Source organism: Apium graveolens, chromosome 2, assembly GCF_009905375.1.
Source record: "Apium graveolens cultivar Ventura chromosome 2, ASM990537v1, whole genome shotgun sequence".
NCBI classification, from domain to species: domain Eukaryota; kingdom Viridiplantae; phylum Streptophyta; class Magnoliopsida; order Apiales; family Apiaceae; genus Apium; species Apium graveolens.
In genome coordinates this window covers 85,633,108-85,644,132 of record NC_133648.1, presented here as the reverse complement: position 1 = coordinate 85,644,132, position 11,025 = coordinate 85,633,108, and the positions used below count along the sequence as shown (strand labels likewise).

The 11,025-nt window shown below is 34.0% G+C and overlaps 1 non-coding gene across 1 annotated transcript; it reads left to right on the top strand.

Annotated features, from left to right (window-relative positions):
- Positions 1-3,845: 3,845 nt before the first annotated feature.
- On the top strand, positions 3,846-3,950 carry LOC141709303 (small nucleolar RNA R71). Its single transcript, XR_012569888.1, has one exon. It is a non-coding gene; the product is annotated as a small nucleolar RNA R71 (small nucleolar RNA).
- The last annotated feature ends 7,075 nt before the right edge of the window (positions 3,951-11,025 follow it).

The window sequence follows — 11,025 nt, the reverse complement described above, 5'->3', positions numbered from 1 at the left end:
GTCTTCCCATAAGGTTTATATAAGAGTCCAGGAGTCACTGCGCCAACAAAAGCCCAAACAGAATTGAAAACAAATCAGACCATAATATGAAATTCCACACTCACGCGGTCGTATGCTCCCTCCACGCGGTCGCCTGCTAGCACGTGGCCGCGTGCTCCTAGCGCGCGGTCGCGTGCCACCCTTATAGAAAATTCTCTATTTTGCTCATGTTTATGCTGATTTCTCTGCTCATCACCCCTAGACTGATTCCAAGTACTTCCTTAAGCTTTATTTGATGAAAACCACCTATCTAAGCAAGTTATACCCTGAAATGCAAAAACACTAGAAAATGCGTCAAATACACAAAATACTTGAGTCCAAGACACCAATTCAAGCTGTTATGAGACGCTCTAAGTGGTATAAAAGGCCACTTATCATACCCCCAAACTGGAATCGATGGTTGTCCTCAAGCATCACAGACTCAAACTCAGAATAAATTATGCATGAATGCAACTATATGAATGCGGCGATCCCCTCGCAATGACTAAACCAGCCAACACATGACATATCAATAAATGCAATTAGGAGACTAAAGATCAATCAAATCATGCAAGCTAACATACAACTATAAATGTGGTGTGTGCAAATGCTTAACAGATATGCTTCGAAACTAGATCAATCATCATAACTTAATTATCCTCAAGGCAATCACCCGCTTATACGAAGAATATATTCTAGACATAAAATGACTTATAACACTACAAGATTATTGGAGTTTATTACGGATTCTTGCTTTTATTCAACACATAAAACAAATGCTTATTTGATCGTGCAATGAGTGAGGTCCACAAAAGACTTATGCAATGGTACCCATTTAGCGAGCGTTAGGTTAGCGAATCCCAGACTATTAAAGCCTTAGGTCACTAGGCACAAAGTCCCCTAAAAACTTAATAACTCGAATACCAAATAGACCACTCGCGATCAATTGTGCATTAAACCATTTTCTTTTTTTTTCTTTTTCACATATATATATATTTCAATTTCTGAGCAAGTGCGTTTCGCTCCATCTTGCTCAACCCTAGACCACTCGTATACAATACGAGCCGACTACTAGCCATTTGACGCCTAGCCACAACTAGCAGTGAATTCTAATTTCTATCTCAAATTTTTACCTTTTCATGTCTTTTATTATTAAGAGCCTAGCATTCATTCTAAGTATAAGCAATAGATTAACCTCAAAAACCATCAAACCATGACAACGATCTAGTCCTTAAGCATACTCTAAGACTTAGTGAAATTACAAGTGTTTCTAGCATGCATGTTAACCTAACAAGATTCAACATCACTCTAACGCTATCACTACACTCGCATCAATATCACATATTAATCGGTAAAGCAACACAAAGGGATCATGCCATATGCATGAAAATGCAACTACATGGACTCACATAATAACACAAACAAAAATGCAAATAAATATGTCCTAAATGAACAATCTTGCAAAAATATGAATGAACTACAACTAAACATGCAATATGAATCTATATGAATCTATATAGACACACATACACTACTAATCCCTACATTATCACCCCCAAACTTAAAATTTTCAATGTCCTCATTGAAGGTAATAATAAGGATTTCAGGCATACCTAATTAGCGGGAGAATCACCCTCATCGGGTGGAGGATCAGGTGGCCAATCAACCTCGCCACAAGTGTCTCGAACAACAGTACCGAAAGCGTGTGTCAAATCTTCAGCAAAATATCGGTGGATGACATGCATGGCCTCCATACGCCTAGTCAATCTTCTATACTATGCATCACCAACACCAGTCCTATCAACTACCAGTTACACATAAGAAGAACCCTCTGTAGGCACTGGAATATCCATACAACCACTCGCTACATCATCAAAAATACATCCCAACCCCTTATCATGGGGTGCACCTAAGAATGAATAACTCAAGTGATCTGGCATTCGGTTGAGCTCAAGTGTGGGAGCTTCTTGAATAAATGGTTCAAAACGCTCCTGAGAAATTTTCAGCTCTGCTAACCCAAGAGAATCGAATGGCATATCCAGCTTCCTCATCCACGAAGGTGCATTCAAATCCTGCAATTGCTCTGCTCCTTCTTTATCTTCAATAAATGATTCCCCTATTAAGGATCTCTATAAGGTATCTGACCTTGGCAATTGGTCAGGCTCTGAATTTACTACAGAGTCGACCCACTCTACTTTAAAGCACTCCTCTTTAGCCGTGGGTAACTTTATTTCCTTGAACACATTAAAAGTGACCTTTTGATCATAAACCTTCATCGAAAGCTCTCCTTTTTGCACATCGATCATAGTTCGGCCTGTAGCCAAGAATGGTCTTCCCAAGATAATGGGAATCTTCTTATCTTCCTCGAAATCAAGAATTACAAAGTCAGCAGAGAAGATGAGTTTATCCACATTGACCAAGACATCCTCCACTATACCTCGTGGATAAGCGATAGAATAGTCAACTAGTTTCAATGGCATGTATGTTGGTTTCGTATCAGGCATACCAAGCTTCTTAAAGATAGATAAGGGCATCAGATTGATGCTAGCTCCTAAACCATATAAACACTTGTCGAACGACAAGTTTCCGATGGTGCAAGAATAGTGAAGCTTCCAGGATCTTTAAGCTTCGGAGGCAACTTCTGTTGCAGCACAACAGTGCATTTCTCCGTTAGAGCAACGGTCTCTAAGTCATCGAGCTTCACTTTCCGAGAGAGAATACCCTTCATAAACCTCGCATAGCTAGGCATCTGTTCAAGAGCTTCAGCGAAAGGTATGTTGATATGAAGTTTCTTGAACACCTCCAAAAACTTCTCAAACTACTTATCCAGCATTTTCCTCTGCAGCCTCTTAGGAAAAGGAGGTGGATGATAGATCTGTTTCTCCCCTGTATTACCCTCAGGAGGAGTGTGTTCCACAGTAGTCTTCCTTGGTTCCACCTTTGCTTCCTTCTGCACTTCTTCTTCAGCCACAACTGCATTTTCTGAAACTTGAGATTTTTCAAGCTCTTCGTCTTGCTGAATTTCGGGGCTTGCGACCTTTCCAGACCTCAAGGTGATGGTGTTCACCTGTTCTTCAACTTCCCTCTTTCCTAGATTTGTTTCTGTATCACTAGGAAGCGTTCCCGGTGGTCGATTCAATAAGGCATTAGTAATTTGTCCTATTTGGTTCTCTAGAGTCTTGATAGAAACAATCTGACTTTGGCATATAAGAGCCTGGTTTTTGCACATAAGCCGCAACTCCTCCAATTCAGATTTTTCATTCGAAGATAGACATGCACCATGAGTTTGTTGTTTTGGTGTAATTTGTTGCTGAAAACCAGAAGGGTTGAATAGCTTATTTCCAAACTGCTGAAACGGTTGTTGCATCGCATTCTGATTGTTGCTCCAGCTGAAGTTAGGATGATTCCAGTTGTCAGGATGATAAGTGTCTGGAACTGGTTGCTGCGATCTCTGAAAGTTGCTCACAAACTGAGCCGAGTCACTAGATATAGCGCATTGCTCCGTCACATACGGACCTGCACACAGCTCACAAACACTAATTATCTGCTTAACACCATAGTTAGCCAAATAATCGATATTCATAGACAACGCCTTTAGTTGAGCAGTGATAGCCGTAGCTGTATCCACTTCAAGAACTCCTGCTACCTTGCCCTGTGGACATCTCTGGCTTGGATACTGATATTCATTAGCAGCCATCAGTTCAATTAGATCATAAGCTTCCTCATAGCTCTTTGCCCATAATGCTCCGCCTGATGCTGCATCGAGCATGGGTCTGGACTATGCTCCCAACCCATTATAAAAATAATTGATGATCATCCAATCAGGCATTTTATGATGATGACACTTCCTAAGTATCCCCTTGTAGCGCTCCCAAGCTTCACATAGCGAATCTCCCGATTGCTGCGCAAATTGAGTAATAGCATTTATGAGTGAAGCTGTCTTCGCCATAGAGAAGAATTTAGTAAGAAACTTCTGAGCAAGATCTTCCCAAGTAGTAATCGAACCAGCTGGTAGAGAGTGTAACCAACTCTTAGCCTTGTCCCTCAGAGAGAATGGGAACAGTCTCAGCTTCACGGCATCTTCAGAAACACCGTTGAACTTGAAGGTGTCGCAGATCTCAATGAAATCCCTAATGTGCATATTAGTATCTTCAGTCGGAGAAACCCTAAACTTGATTGAATTATGCACCCATTGAATTATGCCAGGCTTGATCTCAAAGGTATTAGCTGTGATAGCTGGCCGGACAATGCTAGATTGAATGTCATTGATCTTGAGTTGAGAAAAATCCATCAAGGCTTTCATTCGTGCTGCTGGATCTCCCATTGTACTGAGTACCTGAAACACAAACAAGTAAACCGTGAGAGTAAAAGAGTCCGAGTCAGCGAACTTTAACGACCACTGATGACAAGCACATAAACTAAAAATTAACACCAAGTCCCCGGCAACGGCGCCAAAAACTTATTAGGGCGAAAATATGCGCTAATATTCACGCAAGTATACACGTTCGCAAGTAGTATAAGATATAAATTAGATTCGTTCCCACATAGACTGGTTTAGGTTAAGTTTAATTTATGCACCTATGCAACAATGTATGGTTATCGCTCAATGCTAAGACAAATAACAAATTGGGTTTTTATTAAACTAAAAAATTATACTAAATAACCTTAACTAAGAGAATTGAGGTTAAATTACTATATATGACAAACATGGAATTCTAACTTCATTACTACTTCATTCCAAGTCATTGTTCTTAACCTTAGCATGTGACGATGATGACACTAATCAGATAACACGAAACTAGTAAACGCCAACTTTCGTTGTACGAATACCCTACTACCAAGCATCCACAAAAGAGATAGAAGTTGAATAGACACCAATTATGCTTAGTCCTTATATGTCTATAAGAATTGAAAACATAACGGTTTAATGTGCAAGTTATCTATCGTGATTACATAGGGCAAGTAAGATGGTTAAAATTACCTACGAATCATGCATAACAAATACATGAACCTATGCTAGCATGACAAGTTCTAACCTCTATATTCACTGTCGCTTCAATAGAGATTAACACGCTATCTTATATGTTAGCTACGCACATAAGACGAATAAGCACAACCAATACCAGGATATCAATCAATCACCACACACTAAGATATCGGAACAAATTAACTATAGAAATCCATAAGTAAATCCGTTAGAACCCTATGATAATGATTAGCCCATAATAGAACTCATCGTCACCATGGGTTCATATGAAAGCATGTTAATAACACAACTATATAAGGCTGAAAAATTACTTAATAAATAGTGAAGTACGTCACAAGAGTATTAAGGTTCAAAGTATAGAGAAAACTAACATCCACTGTTACAACAAATTAAAAGAATCACGAGGTAAACTAATGCTCCCTCTTCTTCGTTGTTGTGTGCTAAAACGGTCTTCTCAATCTTCTTGCCTTCGCTCTGGTTGAAGAAAACGTCTTCCCATAAGGTTTATATAAGAATCCAGGAGTCACCGCACCAGCAGAAGCCCAAACAGAATTGAAAACAAATAAAACCATAATCTGAAATTCCGCACTCACGCGGTTGCATGCTCCCTCCATGCGGTCGCTGCTGGCACGTCGCGTGCTACCCTTCTGGAAAATTCTCTATTTTGCTCTTGTTTTTGCTGGTTTCTCTGCTCATCACCCCTAGACCGATTCCAAGTACTTCCTTAAGCTTTATTTGATGAAAATCACATATCTAAGTAAGTTATACCCTGAAATGCAAAAACACTAGAAAACACGTCAAATACACAAAATACTTGAGTCCAAGACACCAATTCAAGCTGTTATGAGACGCTATAAGTGGTATAAAATGCCACTTATCATAACCTGCTCTTGTTGATAATTCTCCATTACTCCTAATACAGGTAACTCCTAGGCAAGTCGAACTCCATCACTTGTATCATCAGGTAAACCAATTTGTTTTTGCTCAGAAATATCCATTCCAAATTCTTGATATAATTCGTCCATCCAACCATTCACATCTCAATCTACTGTAGACTCATTCGAAATTTGAACACCATCACCAGACGGCCTCTCTTAATCTTTTTAAACTATGTTCTTAATCCCTGCATCCCCTTGGGTGCGAATATCTTACTTTGTTGCGGCTTTAATAGGACACAATACTAAAACTTTTTATGAAACCCTGACTTATTTAATAGTCTTACAAAGCACATAATTATCAATTCCATAAAGTGAATATTCATGCATCATCCAGTGCTCGTATTCGTGATCATCATCCAATTTTTTCTTCTTTTTCTTCTTATCATCACAATCTTTATAAAAAATCAAGAGTTTACTGTATCCGATATCTTCACCAGCCTTGTTTTTCACAACAAGATTGTTTAGTCCCGTCCACGAACCGCAACCACTCCTTCAGACACGAGTCAGCCTTTTCCTTAACTCCGTGAACACGTAAATAGTCTTCTTAATCTTGTTCTTGTTCGACGAATCACTAGAAGATGTAATCCAATGAGGATTATCGTCTTTGATAATCTCCCACGACATCATATCATCATGATATATCTGCAACTCCGTCATTAAGTGATTGCATCGAAGAGGCCTTCCCTCGATTTTGACCAAGTGGATTATTGCAACCATTGAAAATCCCAGAGTGGAAGTGGGAGCACATTACTATGGATTTTATAGTCGGCTTACTAAGGACAAAAGTGAACCACAACGCCATCTGGGTTATAATGGACGGACTAACAAAATCAGCTCATTTTCTGCCTATTAATGAAAGATTTTCACGGTACAAGTTGGTTCACATATATTTGAAAGAGATAGTAGTTCGCCATGGAGTCCCAGTGTCTATTGTATCGGACCGAGATCCACGATTCAATTCAAGATTTTGGAGAAGTTTCTTGGAATGAGATAACATGCAACAAGTTGTTCATCATACCAATACGCATGTTTAGTTGAAGTGTGTTTCATTCACTCGTTCCGGACATGCATAATATTTATCAATTCATAACGTGACATAAAATGAAAAAATAAGAGTCAGGATTTCCGACTAAGGTGCCGCTTGGTTCAACAGATTTGGGTATCATGTATGGATTTTGTCCATTTCAAACTTATATTTTATATTTGTTTGCTAATTTTTATTACACAAAACCCATACCTGAAACTGAACAGGAATCAGATTTGATATTTTAGATTGAAGTTTGTTTGGAGAAATGTATCAAATTTACTTTTATTATCTTACTTTATTTATATAATTAAAATACAATTTCAATATACATATTTCAAATATGATCTATTATTAAATTTAAATAAAATTATTATTATTATTTTATTTAATATCAGTTAATTTTCTTTTAATTTATTAAAAGATATTAAATTGAAATTTAATTATTTAAATTATGTTTTGCCAATCATATACATCTTTAGTAAATTTTTGTTCATAAGTTTGTATAAAAACTTAATTTCAATGTATAATTTATTTTTAAACATCATATTAGAAATCAATTGAGCTTTTAATTATGTTTAAAATTAAACATATTTATCTCAACACTGAACCAAACACATTATATCAGAAATTATTTCTCAATTTCATACCAATTTAATTCGTCTGATTTCAAACTCATATTGTTTTCCGAATCAAACGATCTCTAATTAATTTGAATCATTTATAATGGTGATGGCTTTCTCTTAATTAATCGTAGTATATTCCATTTTTCTTAAAAAATTGTTTGAATGGTTTTTGTCTCTGTTGTTAAACTCAAGAGTAGTGCTAGGTGTACTGAATATGACAGTTGATGTGAAGTGTTTTAATTGGTGTTATTAATGTAAATATAGGGGGTCATTCCAATTAAAATCCACCACATCTTATTATGTACAAATTTTTGTAAAACACAATTCGGTACACCAAACATTTTTCTAAATTCAAACATACAAAAGAACTTCAAAAAGATCCAATAGACTAGGCTCAACCTGTCCGGTGCATGAGAAAGTGATATTTATCCTCCTTTGAATGCAAGTAAAGTTTCGCAATAAAAACCTAACAAATTTGAACTGGATTTATTTATGAACAAAAGCTAGATTAGTTCCTAGGCCGCCGATATCCGGTTATATTATAATTATTTTTTTAAAAATTATTTTGAAATAGCTTAATTTAAATTATATATATTAATATAATAATTTTAATACATAATAATGAGATTAAAATAAAATTATAAACACAAAAATTCAAAAAATAATATTACCCAAACTACAAATATTGATTTTCAACTTTTTATTTAGTTATAAAATATAATAATAACTATTAGTGTAAATAAAATTAATTTTGAATAAGATAAAAATAGTGAAAAAAATAAAACTATGAAAAATTATTAATTTAAAAATATAAAAATGAGGAAAAAAAAGAATAAAAAATAGGTAAGAGAGAAATTAGAAATGGGTGAGTGGGAGAATTAGTGGGGCTAATAAATGAAATAGAGAGTTTGAAAATAAATTAAATAAGAATAGAATTGTTAGTGAAAGATGAAATCAGCAAAATTGATGAGAGTTTGACACATGAATTTGACAATGCAAGTTTTCTTCACCATGCTTGTAACTTGGTGACTCCAAGTAGCTTCGTTGGGCTTATGATTGTATCTACAGAACCATGGACAACCTAATAGCAAAAATAATGATGTGCTAAATATAAGTGTAACTATTGCTATAATTTAGCATCAAAAAAACTTATTGATGCTAATATAATATTTTGTTTCCATTGTTTTGTTTTAAATCTCGTTTCAAATTTAAATAATTTTCAAAATATACCACACTTTTAATTACAAATTTAACTACCTTTTAAGTAACCCACACTTTTAATTTCCTACTTCATCTATTTCTTTTTTTTTTTCACTTTTTGCTAAGTTGGTAATTATAGCACAATATTATATTTTGTACTAAATTTAGCATAAAATATAGGATTGTGCTATTTTAGTACAAAGTTTAACACATCATTGAATTGAGATTTTTATTTTTTGTTCTATGTTATAACTATAACACAAGATATAGCACACCATTTTACATGCTCTAATGTGTTTATTCATTTATGTATATATTTTCATTTCGCTTCGCATCCTACTTTTTATTCTTGCTAAAAAAATGATCTAAATTCTAATTAAACAAATTGATTTCTTTCGGGCTTCGGCAATCAAAGGCATTCTTTTTTTCCAGACGAGTTTCGTACCTTGGATATTGTATTTTCATATTTATTTTAACTAAATTAACCACAAAACAGTATAAATTATAAATAAAAAAGGGGACTCAAATTTATAATTTATCAAATACGTTTGTCTACGTCATTAAATTAGGACATCGTCGTGAAAAACAACATATTTTTTTTGGATTTTATTGTTTTTAATGTATTATTGGCGTTACAAAATTTAAATTAGAATACTTTAAACTTCATACTTACGCAAACACTTAACTCCTACTCTATGAGTCCACAGATGAATAATTTTCATAAATTCCAAACGAAAATTAAGCTACCACCTGCCACTAATCGACTAAGACATAATAACAAAAATTAACTAATGCAAAGGGGGGCCAAGTTGTTTGCATTATCCCCTTTCAATCTATATGAGTATGATATTTAAAAACGGTTGTTGGATGGTTCTTATCTTCATAATTTCATACTAACATTCTTCTGTAAACTAGCATGTTCTTTTAAGTAGAAACTACTACCCCCGACACCATATCAAATTAATATTCCGGGATGGTCTCATTTAATTAACACCCTTTACATTTCATTTTACATCTTAATCATTGGACCTACAAGTTATTCGTATGAAAATGGGGATCAAGTACTCGCGTGTCCAAAGTTACTCAAATTAAAATTTATGTCATATTCCTGGTAAATATTTTTTTTGTGTAATATGTTAGCTTTGTGCTCCCATGAATTTAGGGTCTATTTGGCAAATTGCAACTTATTTATAAGTATTTGTGGACCCGACTTTTTAGTTCAATTTACAACTTATAAACTTATAAGTTAAATGTTGGTAACGACTTTTATTTTATCAATTTTAGTTTTGAAATATATTTTTCAAATGTTAATCTAACTTAAAATATAAGAATTAATATAATATATTTAAAAATTATTTATTTTAGTTTATTTAAATAAAAAAATTATGACTTCTAAGTTAAATTATCCAAACGCTTGAATAATTTATAAGCATTTATCAATTAACACTTATAAATCAATTATTCAATTTAAATTATAAATTATTTATTTTAAAATTTACTAAACGGGCACTTGGATTAGTCTGAAAATATTACTAAATATGTTCTCGTGTTTTTTCTTTTCAAATTCATCATTGATCACCCCTAGCCGAATAGTAAAAAATGAACGTGTAAGATTTTTGAGATAACAGTGTCTTTAAAAAGTTATCGCATATCTACAAATATGCTTGAAAATTATATTTTTTTGACGGGATTCAATAGTGAAATAGTAACTATTATTTACAAAAATTGAAAATATTTCTTCAAAAATAGTTTGGAATTTATTATTTTTTTGACAGGGAAAGGACAATATTTTTCAAAAAATAATAAGGAAAATCTGCTTTTTCTAAAACAAAATTCCAGAAAATTATTTTATTTTTTATATAATAATTGTTTATATTAACCTTTATTAAGATATTATTTTAGTTATTTAACGGGAGTGATGCCAAATACAAGTCTAAGTATATCTAGTAAATGAATCTATGTAAAATTTTATAATTTTAATTGAATATATAATCTTAATATAAAGATTCAATGTTAGTCAATTATCCATCTATCTTAAAAACAATCATTCATCTTAACGAATAAATCTAATTAAACTTGGTACTTAAATAGTTACTATATCAAGATTAAAAATGAAGCAATACTTTGTTTTTACCGTTTGATTTGAAAATCTAAAAAATTGATGGTGAAGTTAACCCGACACTAGTCAATTCCCCATGTAGTAAAAGAGCATCGCCACACACACACAGTTAT